Below are 18,231 nucleotides of genomic sequence, written 5' to 3' on the forward strand. Positions count from 1 at the left end.
TGTTTAATAGGCTGACCTCACATGTAGAGTATCCATGATATACCTTCCAGCTACTTTATCTAAATTAGAAGCAAATTGTTTGAAGATTACTTCTACCTAAATGGCAGAAAGCGCACCTATCTTGGTGATGGATAGGACAGCTTGAGGGGATATGGAGGTGGCTGTTTTTTTGATGGGTGTAATGTAAACATTTTGCTATTAATTTATGTAAAATTTCAAAGTTTTCTAACTATTAGACACACGTTAGTTTTAAACACACCCCCATGTTTACTTAGTAAAAATATAGGATAAAAACTTTTGCAACTAATTAAAATTTCCCACAGGTATAAATTTGTAGGGGATTTGATAACACTAACTTTACTGCTTAGCGTACATTTTTTTTGCAAAAAAACGTATCAACAAAATACCCTGGTTTTGCTAACATCTTTTACTAGCACTTGCTACTTACAGTTACGTTTATTTTACAACAGAGTATTCATGCACGTTTGTCATACTGTGTTCTGTTTCTGTGTCTTAGTTCTTGGGTGGTGTGAACAGGGTCTTATTGACTCGTTCCGTTTTTGTGCATGTGTCATGTGTTCTGACTTTACTGCTGTAGGGAAGAATATAGTGGATAGAGATCTAATGTTAGTATTTCTCTGCAGCATGTATATTATACATGTGTACCTTTGCAGCAGGCAGTTTATATGCATTTTCTGGAGCACATGCGTAATCACATCACTACTGCATGCACAGTATATGCACACTAAGCTTTGCTATGCATACGCACATGTCTGCAACATACATACACACATTTCAGTTACACACAGCTGTCTTACATACACACACCTCTCCAACACACACACAGCTCAGCTACATAGAAACACACAGTTCTCCTATGTTTACACACACACCTTTCCTATATAACACTCAGCTCTCACACGTACACATATACGGTTTTCCCACATTCACATACAGCTCTTCTACTTACACAAACACAGCTACCCAAAAACAAACACGGCTTTGAAACATGCACACACACATATGTGCTACTTACATTGGCACGGTACCTCAGTGGTTAGTTCCTCAGCGATGGGGTCCTTAGTTCAAATCCCACCAAGGACAACATCTGCAAGGAGTTTGTATATTCTCCCCGTATTTGCGTGGGTTTCCTGCTACATACCAAAGACATACTGATAGGAAATTTAAATTGTAAGCCCTATCGAGGACAGTGCCAATAATGTCTGTAAAGCGCTGTGGAATTAATGGCGCTATATAAATGAGTAAGGAGTTTGTATGTTCTCCCCGTGTTTGCGTGGGTTGCTCCCACATTCCAAAGACATACAGATAGTGAATTTAGATTGTGAGCCCCATCGGGGACAGTGCCAATAATGTCTGTAAAGCGCTGTGGAATTAATGGCGCTATATAAATGAGTAAGGAGTTTGTATGTTCTCCCCGTGTTTGCGTGGGTTGCTCCCACATTCCAAAGACATACTGATAGGGAATTTAGATTGTGAGCCCCATCGAGGACAGTGCCAATAATGTCTGTAAAGCGCTGTGGATTTAATGGCGCTATATAAATGAGTAAAATAAATACACTGTTGGCTAAACACTCGCACACAGCTTTCCTCATACACAAACAACTCATATTAGCAACACATACAGCTCCTCTATGTACACTCACACAAACAATATATATATATATATATATATATATATATATATACACAAACACATATACATCAACACAACCCCTGTATACATTACCACATTTTGAAATTCCTTTCAAGAATGTGACTGATCACATGCTGTGAAAGGGCCTTCAGCTACACAGGACGTGCAGTATCCCTGCAGGTCCCAGTTTCATTCTCTCCAGTATAGCACCAATCAGATAGATCAGTGTAGGACAAGAACAGAGAAAACAGTTCTCTCAGTGATCAGGAAGGATGTTGTCAGCATTCTGCTCATTCAGAATAAGCTGCCTCTAGACTGTAACACACATACACTTTTTAGTAAGATTTTTCTTTGCTAAATATGCTAATTATTGTCTAGTTAAGGGTTCCCCAACTCTGGTCCTCAAGGCCCACCAACAGGTCATGTTGTCAGGATTTCCCTTGTATTGTACAGGTGATGCAATTCACCTGGGCAATACTGAGGAAATCCTGAAAACATGACTTGTTGGTGACCTTGAGGACCGGAGTTGGGGAGCCCTGGTCTAGTTGATACAGGAGTTAAAAAGTACAATTGTTTACACAGAGTCAAAACCTAGAGTTTTAGCATCCTGGGTTCTGTTGTGGTGCCTTTACCATTGATAAGATGTCACATCCTTGCCTATAATTTTAGTATTACTCCAGTAAGCTTTATATGCCTGACAGCCTCTTTATATGGCATATTGAGATGTAATTAAGTGCTTGGGACCCGTTAAATGCCATTGATGGTGCCCATTTCTGGAGATGGATGGTGAAGGCCACCTCATTTTATATTAATACCTACTAAAAAACAAAGTAGTGTAGGTCAGGCATAGAGAAAATGGAAGTTTCGTAAACACATATTACAACTAGTGTTTAATAGGCTGACCTCACATGTAGAGTATCCATGATATACCTTCCAGCTACTTTATCTAAATTAGAAGCAAATTGTTTGAAGATTGCTTCTACCTAAATGGCAGAAAGCGCAACTATCTTGGTGATGGATAGGACAGCTTGAGGGGATATGGAGGTGGCTGTTTTTTTGATAGGTGTTATGTAAACATTTTGCTATTAATTTATGTAAAATTTTAAAGTTTTCTAACTATTAGACACACGTTAATTTTAAACACACCCCCAGGTTTACTTAGTAAAAATATAGGATAAAAACTTTTGCAACTAATTAAAATTTCCCACAGGTATAAATTTGTAGGGGATTTGATAACACTAACTTTACTGCTTAGCGTACATTTTTTTGCAAAAAAACGTATCAACAAAATACCCTGGTTTTGCTAACATCTTTTACTAGCACTTGCTACTTACAGTTACGTCTATTTTACAACAGAGTATTTATGTACGTTTGTCATACTGTGTTCTGTTTCTGTGTCTTAGTTCTTGGGTGGTGTGAACAGGGTCTTATTGACCCGTTCAGTTTTTGTGCATGTGTCATGTGTTCTGACTTTACTGCTGTAGGGAAGAATATAGTGGATAGAGAACTAATGTTAGTATTTCTCTGCAGCATGTATATTATACATGTGTACCTTTGCAGCAGGCAGTTTATATGCATTTTCTGGAGCACATGCGTAATCACATCACTACTGCATGCACAGTATATGCACACTAAGCTCTGCTATGCATACGCACATGTCTGCAACATACATACACACATTTCAGTTACACACAGCTGTCTTACATACACACCTCTCCAACACACACACAGCTCAGCTACATAGAAACACACAGCTCTCCTATGTTTACACACACACACCTTTCCTATATAACACTCAGCTCTCACACGTACACATATACGGTTTCCCACATTCACATACAGCTCTTCTACTTACACAAACACAGCTACGCAAAAACAAACACGGCTTTGAAACATGCACACTCACATATGTGCTACTTACATTGGCACGGTACCTCAGTGGTTAGTCCCTCAGCGATGGGGTCCTTAGTTCAAATCCCACCAAGGACAACATCTGCAAGGACTTTGTATATTCTCCCCGTATTTGCGTGGGTTTCCTCCTACATACCAAAGACATACTGATAGGAAATTTAAATTGTAAGCCCTATCGAGGACATTGCCAATAATATCTGTAAAGCGCTGTGGAATTAATGGCGCTATATAAATGAGTAAGGAGTTTGTATGTTCTCCCCGTGTTTGCGTGGGTTGCTCCCACATTCCGAAGACATACAGATAGTGAATTTAGATTGTGAGCCCCATCGGGGACAGTGCCAATAATGTCTGTAAAGCGCTGTGGAATTAATGGCGCTATATAAATGAGTAAGGAGTTTGTATGTTCTCCCCGGGTTTGCGTGGGTTGCTCCCACATTCCAAAGACATACTGATAGGGAATTTAGATTGTGAGCCCCATCGGGGACAGTGCCAATAATGTCTGTAAAGCGCTGTGGATTTAATGGCGCTATATAAATGAGTAAAATAAATACATACACTGTTGGCTAAACACTCGCACACAGCTTTCCTCATACACAAACAACTCATATTAGCAACACATACAGCTCCTCTATGTACACTCACACAAACAGATATATATATATATATATACACAAACACATATACATCAACACAACCCCTGTATACATTACCACATTTTGAAATTCCTTTCAAGAATGTGACTGATCACATGCTGTGAAAGGGCCTTCAGCTACACAGGACGTGCAGTATCCCTGCAGGTCCCAGTTTCATTCTCCAGTACAGCACCAATCAGATAGATCAGTGTGGGGCAAGAACAGAGAAAACAGTTCTCTCAGTGATCAGGAAGGATGTTGTCAGCATTCTGCTCATTCAGAATAAGCTGCCGCTAGACTGTAACACACATACACTTTTTAGTAAGATTTTTCTTTGCTAAATATGCTAATTAATGTCTAGTTAAGGGTTCCCCAACTCCGGTCCTCAAGGCCCACCAACAGGTCATGTTGTCAGGATTTCCCTTGTATTGTACAGGTGATGCAATTCACCTGGGCAATACTGAGGAAATCCTGAAAACATGACCTGTTGGTGACCTTGAGAACTGGAGTTGGGGAGCCCTGGTCTAGTTGATACAGGAGTTAAAAAGTACAATTGTTTACACAGAGTCAAAACCTAGAGTTTTAGCATCCTGGGTTCTGTTGTGGTGCCTTTACCATTGATAAGATGTCACATCCTTGCCTATAATTTTAGTATTACTCCATTAAGCTTTATATGCCTGACAGCCTCTTTATATGGCATATTGAGATGTAATTAAGTGCTTGGGACCCGTTAAATGCCATTGATGGTGCCCATTTCTGGAGATGGATGGTGAAGGCCACCTCATTTTATACTAATACCTACTAAAAAACAAAGTAGTGTAGGTCAGGCATAGAGAAAATGGAAGTTTCGTAAACACATATTACAACTAGTGTTTAATAGGCTTACCTCACATGTAGAGTATCCATGATATACCTTCCAGCTACTTTATCTAAATTAGAAGCAAATTGTTTGAAGATTGCTTCTACCTAAATGGCAGAAAGCGCACCTATCTTGGTGATGGATAGGACAGCTTGAGGGGATATGGAGGTGGCTGTTTTTTTGATAGGTGTTATGTAAACATTTTGCTATTAATTTATGTAAAATTTCAAAGTTTTCTAACTATTAGACACACGTTAATTTTAAACACCCCCCCAGGTTTACTTAGTAAAAATATAGGATAAAAACTTTTGCAACTAATTAAAATTTCCCACAGGTATAAATTTGTAGGGGATTTGATAACACTAACTTTACTGCTTAGCGTACATTTTTTTGCAAAAAAACGTATCAACAAAATACCCTGGTTTTGCTAACATCTTTTACTAGCACTTGCTACTTACAGTTACGTCTATTTTACAACAGAGTATTTATGCACGTTTGTCATACTGTGTTCTGTTTCTGTGTCTTAGTTCTTGGGTGGTGTGAACAGGGTCTTATTGACCCGTTCAGTTTTTGTGCATGTGTCATGTGTTCTGACTTTACTGCTGTAGGGAAGAATATAGTGGATAGAGATCTAATGTTAGTATTTCTCTGCAGCATGTATATTATACATGTGTACCTTTGCAGCAGGCAGTTTATATGCATTTTCTGGAGCACATGCGTAATCACATCACTACTGCATGCACAGTATATGCACACTAAGCTCTGCTATGCATACGCACATGTCTGCAACATACATACACACATTTCAGCTACACACAGCTGTCTTACATACACACCTCTCCAACACACACACAGCTCAGCTACATAGAAACACACAGCTCTCCTATGTTTACACACACACACCTTTCCTATATAACACTCAGCTCTCACACGTACACATATACGGTTTTCCCACATTCACATACAGCTCTTCTACTTACACAAACACAGCTATGCAAAAACAAACACGGCTTTGAAACATGCACACTCACATATGTGCTACTTACATTGGCACGGTACCTCAGTGGTTAGTCCCTCAGCGATGGGGTCCTTAGTTCAAATCCCACCAAGGACAACATCTGCAAGGACTTTGTATATTCTCCCCGTATTTGCGTGGGTTTCCTCCTACATACCAAAGACATACTGATAGGAAATTTAAATTGTAAGCCCTATCGAGGACATTGCCAATAATATCTGTAAAGCGCTGTGGAATTAATGGCGCTATATAAATGAGTAAGGAGTTTGTATGTTCTCCCCGTGTTTGCGTGGGTTGCTCCCACATTCCGAAGACATACAGATAGTGAATTTAGATTGTGAGCCCCATCGGGGACAGTGCCAATAATGTCTGTAAAGCGCTGTGGAATTAATGGCGCTATATAAATGAGTAAGGAGTTTGTATGTTCTCCCCGTGTTTGCGTGGGTTGCTCCCACATTCCAAAGACATACTGATAGGGAATTTAGATTGTGAGCCCCATCGGGGACAGTGCCAATAATGTCTGTAAAGCGCTGTGGATTTAACGGCGCTATATAAATGAGTAAAATAAATACATACACTGTTGGCTAAACACTCGCACACAGCTTTCCTCATACACAAACAACTCATATTAGCAACACATACAGCTCCTCTATGTACACTCACACAAACAATATATATATATATATATATATATATATATACCGGGTGAGTCATAAAGGACGGACGTTTTTAAACTAATCATAAAATCGTTAAATATTTATTAAATATAAATGTATTCACAGATTTGGTTACGTATACTAATAGCATTTGACAAATTCAAGTGTGGAAAACAACATCTGCCATGTGGTGGCCATTATCAGTGATGCATTTCCAAAGGCGTTCTTGGAAGTTGGCATCAACACGTTCCAACACAACTCTGTCGATTTGGGCAACTTCCACTCGAATAGCTTCCTTCAGTTCTTGTAATGATCGAGGCTTAAGCTTGTATACACGTGATTTGAGGTGACCCCATAAGTAATAATCGCACATGGACAGGTCTGGGGACCTAGGAGGCCAATTAATATCGCCAAACCTGGAAATGATGCGACCAGGGAAGAGAGGGCGAAGAACGTTCATTGTTGCTCCGGCTGTGTGGGCCGTTGCCCCATCTTGTTGAAACCACACACTAGAGATGGGGATATGTTGCCGTCGTAACTCAGGAACAAAGAAGTTATTTATCATGGCGATATAACGTTGTGAGTTCACGGTAACAGTATTGCCATTATCGCCTTCGAAAAAGTACGGACCGATCACGCCATATTTGCCCATAGCGCACCACACCGTTACCTTAGGGCTGTGCAGCGGTACGTGCCATTCGTGGAGCCCCCGGTGGTCGTTTGTTCATTAGTGTACCTCGTGTACGGAGTGCTTCAACCCAACGTAGGATAGTGTTACGAGCGGGAACAGCTTGATTTCTGTGAATATTGAAATGACGCCGAAACTCACGCTGAACGGCTGTGATACACTCATTATTCTTGACAAAACTGTCGTACGCAAAAACGCGATGTTCTATCATCCACGGCACCATGGCTTAAACTGAAACTAAAATAAAAACAATGCTTTCACCTCACAAACATAACCCCGCCTCCCGCACATCTCTACCTCCACCTGGTGGTGAGTTATAGCCACTTCAAATACATCCGTCCTTTATGACTCACCCGGTATATACACAAACACATATACATCAACACAACCCCTGTATACATTACCACATTTTGAAATTCCTTTCAAGAATGTGACTGATCACATGCTGTGAAAGGGCCTTCAGCTACACAGGACGTGCAGTATCCCTGCAGGTCCCAGTTTCATTCTCTCCAGTACAGCACCAATCAGATAGATCAGTGTAGGACAAGAACAGAGAAAAGAGTTCTCTCAGTGATCAGGAAGGATGTTGTCAGCATTCTGCTCATTCAGAATAAGCTGCCTCTAGACTGTAACACACATACACTTTTTAGTAAGATTTTTCTTTGCTAAATATGCTAATTATTGTCTAGTTAAGGGTTCCCCAACTCCGGTCCTCAAGGCCCACCAACAGGTCATGTTGTCAGGATTTCCCTTGTATTGTACAGGTGATGCAATTCACCTGGGCAATACTGAGGAAATCCTGAAAACATGACTTGTTGGTGACCTTGAGGACCGGAGTTGGGGAGCCCTGGTCTAGTTGATACAGGAGTTAAAAAGTACAATTGTTTACACAGAGTCAAAACCTAGAGTTTTAGCATCCTGGGTTCTGTTGTGGTGCCTTTACCATTGATAAGATGTCACATCCTTGCCTATAATTTTAGTATTACTCCAGTAGGCTTTATATGCCTGACAGCCTCTTTATATGGCATATTGAGATGCAATTAAGTGCTTGGGACCCGTAAAATGCCATTGATGGTGCCCATTTCTGGAGATGGATGGTGAAGGCCACCTCATTTTATACTAATACCTACTAAAAAACAAAGTAGTGTAGGTCAGGCATAGAGAAAATGGAAGTTTTGTAAACACATATTACAACTAGTTTTTTAATAGGCTGACCTCACATGTAGAGTATCCATGATATACCTTCCAGCTACTTTATCTAAATTAGAAGCAAATTGTTTGAAGATTACTTCTACCTAAATGGCAGAAAGCGCACCTATCTTGGTGATGGATAGGACAGCTTGAGGGGATATGGAGGTGGCTGTTTTTTTGATGGGTGTAATGTAAACATTTTGCTATTAATTTATGTAAAATTTCAAAGTTTTCAAACTATTAGACACACGTTAGTTTTAAACACACCCCCAGGTTTACTTAGTAAAAATATAGGATAAAAACTTTTGCAACTAATTAAAATTTCCCACAGGTATAAATTTGTAGGGGATTTGATAACACTAACTTTACTGCTTAGCGTACATTTTTTTTGCAAAAAAACGTATCAACAAAATACCCTGGTTTTGCTAACATCTTTTACTAGCACTTGCTACTTACAGTTACGTATATTTTACAACAGAGTATTCATGCACGTTTCTCATACTGTGTTCTGTTTCTGTGTCTTAGTTCTTGGGTGGTGTGAACAGGGTCTTATTGACTCGTTCAGTTTTTGTGCATGTGTCATGTGTTCTGACTTTACTGCTGTAGGGAAGAATATAGTGGATAGAGATCTAATGTTAGTATTTCTCTGCAGCATGTATATTATACATGTGTACCTTTTCAGCAGGCAGTTTATATGCATTTTCTGGAGCACATGCGTAATCACATCACTACTGCATGCACAGTATATGCACACTAAGCTTTGCTATGCATACGCACATGTCTGCAACATACATACACACATTTCAGTTACACACAGCTGTCTTACATACACACACCTCTCCAACACACACACAGCTCAGCTACATAGAAACACACAGCTCTCCTATGTTTACACACACACACCTTTCCTATATAACACTCAGCTCTCACACGTACACATATACGGTTTTCCCACATTCACATACAGCTCTTCTACTTACACAAACACAGCTACCCAAAAACAAACACGGCTTTGAAACATGCACACACACATATGTGCTACTTACATTGGCATGGTACCTCAGTGGTTAGTCCCTCAGCGATGGGGTCCTTAGTTCAAATCCCACCAAGGACAACATCTGCAAGGAGTTTGTATATTCTCCCCGTATTTGCGTGGGTTTCCTCCTACATACCAAAGACATACTGATAGGAAATTTAAATTGTAAGCCCTATCGAGGACAGTGCCAATAATGTCTGTAAAGCGCTGTGGAATTAATGGCGCTATATAAATGAGTAAGGAGTTTGTATGTTCTCCCCGTGTTTGCGTGGGTTGCTCCCACATTCCAAAGACATACAGATAGTGAATTTAGATTGTGAGCCCCATCGGGGACAGTGCCAATAATGTCTGTAAAGCGCTGTGGAATTAATGGCGCTATATAAATGAGTAAGGAGTTTGTATGTTCTCCCCGTGTTTGCGTGGGTTGCTCCCACATTCCAAAGACATACTGAGGGAATTTAGATTGTGAGCCCCATCGAGGACAGTGCCAATAATGTCTGTAAAGCGCTGTGGAATTAATGGCGCTATATAAATGAGTAAAATAAATACATACACTGTTTGCTAAACACTCGCACACAGCTTTCCTCATACACAAAAAACTCATATTAGCAACACATACAGCTCCTCTATGTACACTCACACAAACAGATATATATATATATATATATATATACACAAACACATATACATCAACACAACCCCTGTATACATTACCACATTTTGAAATTCCTTTCAAGAATGTGACTGATCACATGCTGTGAAAGGGCCTTCAGCTACACAGGACGTGCAGTATCCCTGCAGGTCCCAGTTTCATTCTCTCCAGTACAGCACCAATCAGATAGATCAGTGTGGGGCAAGAACAGAGAAAACAGTTCTCTCAGTGATCAGGAAGGATGTTGTCAGCATTCTGCTCATTCAGAATAAGCTGCCTCTAGACTGTAACACACATACACTTTTTAGTAAGATTTTTCTTTGCTAAATATGCTAATTAATGTCTATTTATGGGTTCCCCAACTCCGGTCCTCAAGGCCCACCAACAGGTCATGTTGTCAGGATTTCCCTTGTATTGTACAGGTGATGCAATTCACTTGGGCAATACTGAGGAAATCCTGAAAACATGACCTGTTGGTGACCTTGAGGACTGGAGTTGGGGAGCCCTGGTCTAGTTGATACAGGAGTTATAAAGTACAATTGTTTACACAGAGTCAAAACCTAGAGTTTTAGCATCCTGGGTTCTGTTGTGGTGCCTTTACCATTGATAAGATGTCACATCCTTGCCTATAATTTTAGTATTACTCCAGTAAGCTTTATATGCCTGACAACCTCTTTATATGGCATATTGAGATGTAATTAAGTGCTTGGGACCCGTTAAATGCCATTGATGGTGCCCATTTCTGGAGATGGATGGTGAAGGCCACCTCATTTTATACTAATACCTACTAAAAAACAAAGTAGTGTAGGTCAGGCATAGAGAAAATGGAAGTTTCGTAAACACATATTACAACTAGTGTTTAATAGGCTGACCTCACATGTAGAGTATCCATGATATACCTTCCAGCTACTTTATCTAAATTAGAAGCAAATTGTTTGAAGATTGCTTCTACCTAAATGGCAGAAAGCGCACCTATCTTGGTGATGGATAGGACAGCTTGAGGGGATATGGAGGTGGCTGTTTTTTTGATAGGTGTTATGTAAACATTTTGCTATTAATTTATGTAAAATTTCAAAGTTTTCTAACTATTAGACACACGTTAATTTTAAACACCCCCCCAGGTTTACTTAGTAAAAATATAGGATAAAAACTTTTGCAACTAATTAAAATTTCCCACAGGTATAAATTTGTAGGGGATTTGATAACACTAACTTTACTGCTTAGCGTACATTTTTTTGCAAAAAAACGTATCAACAAAATACCCTGGTTTTGCTAACATCTTTTACTAGCACTTGCTACTTACAGTTACGTCTATTTTACAACAGAGTATTTATGCACGTTTGTCATACTGTGTTCTGTTTCTGTGTCTTAGTTCTTGGGTGGTGTGAACAGGGTCTTATTGACCCGTTCAGTTTTTGTGCATGTGTCATGTGTTCTGACTTTACTGCTGTAGGGAAGAATATAGTGGATAGAGATCTAATGTTAGTATTTCTCTGCAGCATGTATATTATACATGTGTACCTTTGCAGCAGGCAGTTTATATGCATTTTCTGGAGCACATGCGTAATCACATCACTACTGCATGCACAGTATATGCACACTAAGCTCTGCTATGCATACGCACATGTCTGCAACATACATACACACATTTCAGTTACACACAGCTGTCTTACATACACACCTCTCCAACACACACACAGCTCAGCTACATAGAAACACACAGCTCTCCTATGTTTACACACACACACCTTTCCTATATAACACTCAGCTCTCACACGTACACATATACGGTTTTCCCACATTCACATACAGCTCTTCTACTTACACAAACACAGCTACGCAAAAACAAACACGGCTTTGAAACATGCACACTCACATATGTGCTACTTACATTGGCACGGTACCTCAGTGGTTAGTCCCTCAGCGATGGGGTCCTTAGTTCAAATCCCACCAAGGACAACATCTGCAAGGACTTTGTATATTCTCCCCGTATTTGCGTGGGTTTCCTCCTACATACCAAAGACATACTGATAGGAAATTTAAATTGTAAGCCCTATCGAGGACATTGCCAATAATATCTGTAAAGCGCTGTGGAATTAATGGCGCTATATAAATGAGTAAGGAGTTTGTATGTTCTCCCCGTGTTTGCGTGGGTTGCTCCCACATTCCGAAGACATACAGATAGTGAATTTAGATTGTGAGCCCCATCGGGGACAGTGCCAATAATGTCTGTAAAGCGCTGTGGAATTAATGGCGCTATATAAATGAGTAAGGAGTTTGTATGTTCTCCCCGTGTTTGCGTGGGTTGCTCCCACATTCCAAAGACATACTGATAGGGAATTTAGATTGTGAGCCCCATCGGGGACAGTGCCAATAATGTCTGTAAAGCGCTGTGGATTTAATGGCGCTATATAAATGAGTAAAATAAATACATACACTGTTGGCTAAACACTCGCACACAGCTTTCCTCATACACAAACAACTCATATTAGCAACACATACAGCTCCTCTATGTACACTCACACAAACAATATATATATATATATATATATATATATACACAAACACATATACATCAACACAACCCCTGTATACATTACCACATTTTGAAATTCCTTTCAAGAATGTGACTGATCACATGCTGTGAAAGGGCCTTCAGCTACACAGGACGTGCAGTATCCCTGCAGGTCCCAGTTTCATTCTCTCCAGTACAGCACCAATCAGATAGATCAGTGTAGGACAAGAACAGAGAAAAGAGTTCTCTCAGTGATCAGGAAGGATGTTGTCAGCATTCTGCTCATTCAGAATAAGCTGCCTCTAGACTGTAACACACATACACTTTTTAGTAAGATTTTTCTTTGCTAAATATGCTAATTATTGTCTAGTTAAGGGTTCCCCAACTCCGGTCCTGAAGGCCCACCAACAGGTCATGTTGTCAGGATTTCCCTTGTATTGTACAGGTGATGCAATTCACCTGGGCAATACTGAGGAAATCCTGAAAACATGACCTGTTGGTGACCTTGAGGACCGGAGTTGGGGAGCCCTGGTCTAGTTGATACATGAGTTAAAAAGTACAATTGTTTACACAGAGTCAAAACCTAGAGTTTTAGCATCCTGGGTTCTGTTGTGGTGCCTTTACCATTGATAAGATGTCACATCCTTGCCTATAATTTTAGTATTACTCCAGTAGGCTTTATATGCCTGACAGCCTCTTTATATGGCATATTGAGATGCAATTAAGTGCTTGGGACCCGTTAAATGCCATTGATGGTGCCCATTTCTGGAGATGGATGGTGAAGGCCACCTCATTTTATACTAATACCTACTAAAAAACAAAGTAGTGTAGGTCAGGCATAGAGAAAATGGAAGTTTTGTAAACACATATTACAACTAGTGTTTAATAGGCTGACCTCACATGTAGAGTATCCATGATATACCTTCCAGCTACTTTATCTAAATTAGAAGCAAATTGTTTGAAGATTACTTCTACCTAAATGGCAGAAAGCGCACCTATCTTGGTGATGGATAGGACAGCTTGAGGGGATATGGAGGTGGCTGTTTTTTTGATGGGTGTAATGTAAACATTTTGCTATTAATTTATGAAAAATTTCAAAGTTTTCTAACTATTAGACACACGTTAGTTTTAAACACACCCCCAGGTTTACTTAGTAAAAATATAGGATAAAAACTTTTGCAACTAATTAAAATTTCCCACAGGTATAAATTTGTAGGGGATTTGATAACACTAACTTTACTGCTTAGCGTACATTTTTTTTGCAAAAAAACGTATCAACAAAATACCCTGGTTTTGCTAACATCTTTTACTAGAACTTGCTACTTACAGTTACGTTTATTTTACAACAGAGTATTCATGCACGTTTGTCATACTGTGTTCTGTTTCTGTGTCTTAGTTCTTGGGTGGTGTGAACAGGGTCTTATTGACTCGTTCCGTTTTTGTGCATGTGTCATGTGTTCTGACTTTTCTGCTGTAGGGAAGAATATAGTGGATAGAGATCTAATGTTAGTATTTCTCTGCAGCATGTATATTATACATGTGTACCTTTGCAGCAGGCAGTTTATATGCATTTTCTGGAGCACATGCGTAATCACATCACTACTGCATGCACAGTATATGCACACTAAGCTTTGCTATGCATACGCACATGTCTGCAACATACATACACACATTTCAGTTACACACAGCTGTCTTACATACACACACCTCTCCAACACACACACAGCTCAGCTACATAGAAACACACAGTTCTCCTATGTTTACACACACACCTTTCCTATATAACACTCAGCTCTCACACGTACACATATACGGTTTTCCCACATTCACATACAGCTCTTCTACTTACACAAACACAGCTACCCAAAAACAAACACGGCTTTGAAACATGCACACACACATATGTGCTTCTTACATTGGCACGGTACCTCAGTGGTTAGTTCCTCAGCGATGGGGTCCTTAGTTCAAATCCCACCAAGGACAACATCTGCAAGGAGTTTGTATATTCTCCCCGTATTTGCGTGGGTTTCCTGCTACATACCAAAGACATACTGATAGGAAATTTAAATTGTAAGCCCTATCGAGGACAGTGCCAATAATGTCTGTAAAGCGCTGTGGAATTAATGGCGCTATATAAATGAGTAAGGAGTTTGTATGTTCTCCCCGTGTTTGCGTGGGTTGCTCCCACATTCCAAAGACATACAGATAGTGAATTTAGATTGTGAGCCCCATCGGGGACAGTGCCAATAATGTCTGTAAAGCGCTGTGGAATTAATGGCGCTATATAAATGAGTAAGGAGTTTGTATGTTCTCCCCGTGTTTGCGTGGGTTGCTCCCACATTCCAAAGACATACTGATAGGGAATTTAGATTGTGAGCCCCATCGAGGACAGTGCCAATAATGTCTGTAAAGCGCTGTGGAATTAATGGCGCTATATAAATGAGTGAAATAAATACATACACTGTTTGCTAAACACTCGCACACAGCTTTCCTCATACACAAAAAACTCATATTAGCAACACATACAGCTCCTCTATGTACACTCACACAAACAGATATATATATATATATATACACAAACACATATACATCAACACAACCCCTGTATACATTACCACATTTTGAAATTCCTTTCAAGAATGTGACTGATCACATGCTGTGAAAGGGCCTTCAGCTACACAGGACGTGCAGTATCCCTGCAGGTCCCAGTTTCATTCTCTCCAGTACAGCACCAATCAGATAGATCAGTGTGGGGCAAGAACAGAGAAAACAGTTCTCTCACAGATCAGGAAGGATGTTGTCAGCATTCTGCTCATTCAGAATAAGCTGCCTCTAGACTGTAACACACATACACTTTTTAGTAAGATTTTTCTTTGCTAAATATGCTAATTAATGTCTAGTTAAGGGTTCCCCAACTCCGGTCCTCAAGGCCCACCAACAGGTCATGTTGTCAGGATTTCCCTTGTATTGTACAGGTGATGCAATTCACCTGGGCAATACTGAGGAAATCCTGAAAACATGACCTGTTGGTGACCTTGAGGACTGGAGTTGGGGAGCCCTGGTCTAGTTGATATAGGAGTTAAAAAGTACAATTGTTTACACAGAGTCAAAACCTAGAGTTTTAGCATCCTGGGTTCTGTTGTGGTGCCTTTACCATTGATAAGATGTCACATCCTTGCCTATAATTTTAGTATTACTCCAGTAAGCTTTATATGCCTGACAGCCTCTTTATATGGCATATTGAGATGTAATTAAGTGCTTGGGACCCGTTAAATGCCATTGATGGTGCCCATTTCTGGAGATGGATGGTGAAGGCCACCTCATTTTATACTAATACCTACTAAAAAACAAAGTAGTGTAGGTCAGGCATAGAGAAAATGGAAGTTTCGTAAACACATATTACAACTAGTGTTTAATAGGCTGACCTCACATGTAGAGTATCCATGATATACCTTCCAGCTACTTTATCTAAATTAGAAGCAAATTGTTTGAAGATTGCTTCTACCTAAATGGCAGAAAGCGCACCTATCTTGGTGATGGATAGGACAGCTTGAGGGGATATGGAGGTGGCTGTTTTTTTGATAGGTGTTATGTAAACATTTTGCTATTAATTTATGTAAAATTTCAAAGTTTTCTAACTATTAGACACACGTTAATTTTAAACACCCCCCCAGGTTTACTTAGTAAAAATATAGGATAAAAACTTTTGCAACTAATTAAAATTTCCCACAGGTATAAATTTGTAGGGGATTTGATAACACTAACTTTACTGCTTAGCGTACATTTTTTTGCAAAAAAACGTATCAACAAAATACCCTGGTTTTGCTAACATCTTTTACTAGCACTTGCTACTTACAGTTACGTCTATTTTACAACAGAGTATTTATGCACGTTTGTCATACTGTGTTCTGTTTCTGTGTCTTAGTTCTTGGGTGGTGTGAACAGGGTCTTATTGACACGTTCAGTTTTTGTGCATGTGTCATGTGTTCTGACTTTACTGCTGTAGGGAAGAATATAGTGGATAGAGATCTAATGTTAGTATTTCTCTGCAGCATGTATATTATACATGTGTACCTTTGCAGCAGGCAGTTTATATGCATTTTCTGGAGCACATGCGTAATCACATCACTACTGCATGCACAGTATATGCACACTAAGCTCTGCTATGCATACGCACATGTCTGCAACATACATACACACATTTCAGTTACACACAGCTGTCTTACATACACACCTCTCCAACACACACACAGCTCAGCTACATAGAAACACACAGCTCTCCTATGTTTACACACACACCTTTCCTATATAACACTCAGCTCTCACACGTACACATATACGGTTTTCCCACATTCACATACAGCTCTTCTACTTACACAAACACAGCTACGCAAAAACAAACACGGCTTTGAAACATGCACACTCACATATGTGCTACTTACATTGGCACGGTACCTCAATGGTTAGTCACTCAGCGATGGGGTCCTTAGTTCAAATCCCACCAAGGACAACATCTGCAAGGACTTTGTATATTCTCCCCGTATTTGCGTGGGTTTCCTCCTACATACCAAAGACATACTGATAGGAAATTTAAATTGTAAGCCCTATCGAGGACATTGCCAATAATATCTGTAAAGCGCTGTGGAATTAATGGCGCTATATAAATGAGTAAGGAGTTTGTATGTTCTCCCCGTGTTTGCGTGGGTTGCTCCCACATTCCGAAGACATACAGATAGTGAATTTAGATTGTGAGCCCCATCGGGGACAGTGCCAATAATGTCTGTAAAGCGCTGTGGAATTAATGGCGCTATATAAATGAGTAAGGAGTCTGTATGTTCTCCCCGTGTTTGCGTGGGTTGCTCCCACATTCCAAAGACATACTGATAGGGAATTTAGATTGTGAGCCCCATCGGGGACAGTGCCAATAATGTCTGTAAAGCGCTGTGGATTTAATGGCGCTATATAAATGAGTAAAATAAATACACTGTTGGCTAAACACTCGCACACAGCTTTCCTCATACACAAACAACTCATATTAGCAACACATACAGCTCCTCTATGTACACTCACACAAACAATATATATATATATATATATATATATACACAAACACATATACATCAACACAACCCCTGTATACATTACCACATTTTGAAATTCCTTTCAAGAATGTGACTGATCACATGCTGTGAAAGGGCCTTCAGCTACACAGGACGTGCAGTATCCCTGCAGGTCCCAGTTTCATTCTCTCCAGTATAGCACCAATCAGATAGATCAGTGTAGGACAAGAACAGAGAAAACAGTTCTCTCAGTGATCAGGAAGGATGTTGTCAGCATTCTGCTCATTCAGAATAAGCTGCCTCTAGACTGTAACACACATACACTTTTTAGTAAGATTTTTCTTTGCTAAATATGCTAATTA

Source organism: Dendrobates tinctorius, unplaced genomic scaffold (assembly GCF_039654945.1).
Source record: "Dendrobates tinctorius isolate UK_male_01 unplaced genomic scaffold, ASM3965494v1 ptg000090l, whole genome shotgun sequence".
Taxonomy (NCBI): domain Eukaryota; kingdom Metazoa; phylum Chordata; class Amphibia; order Anura; family Dendrobatidae; genus Dendrobates; species Dendrobates tinctorius.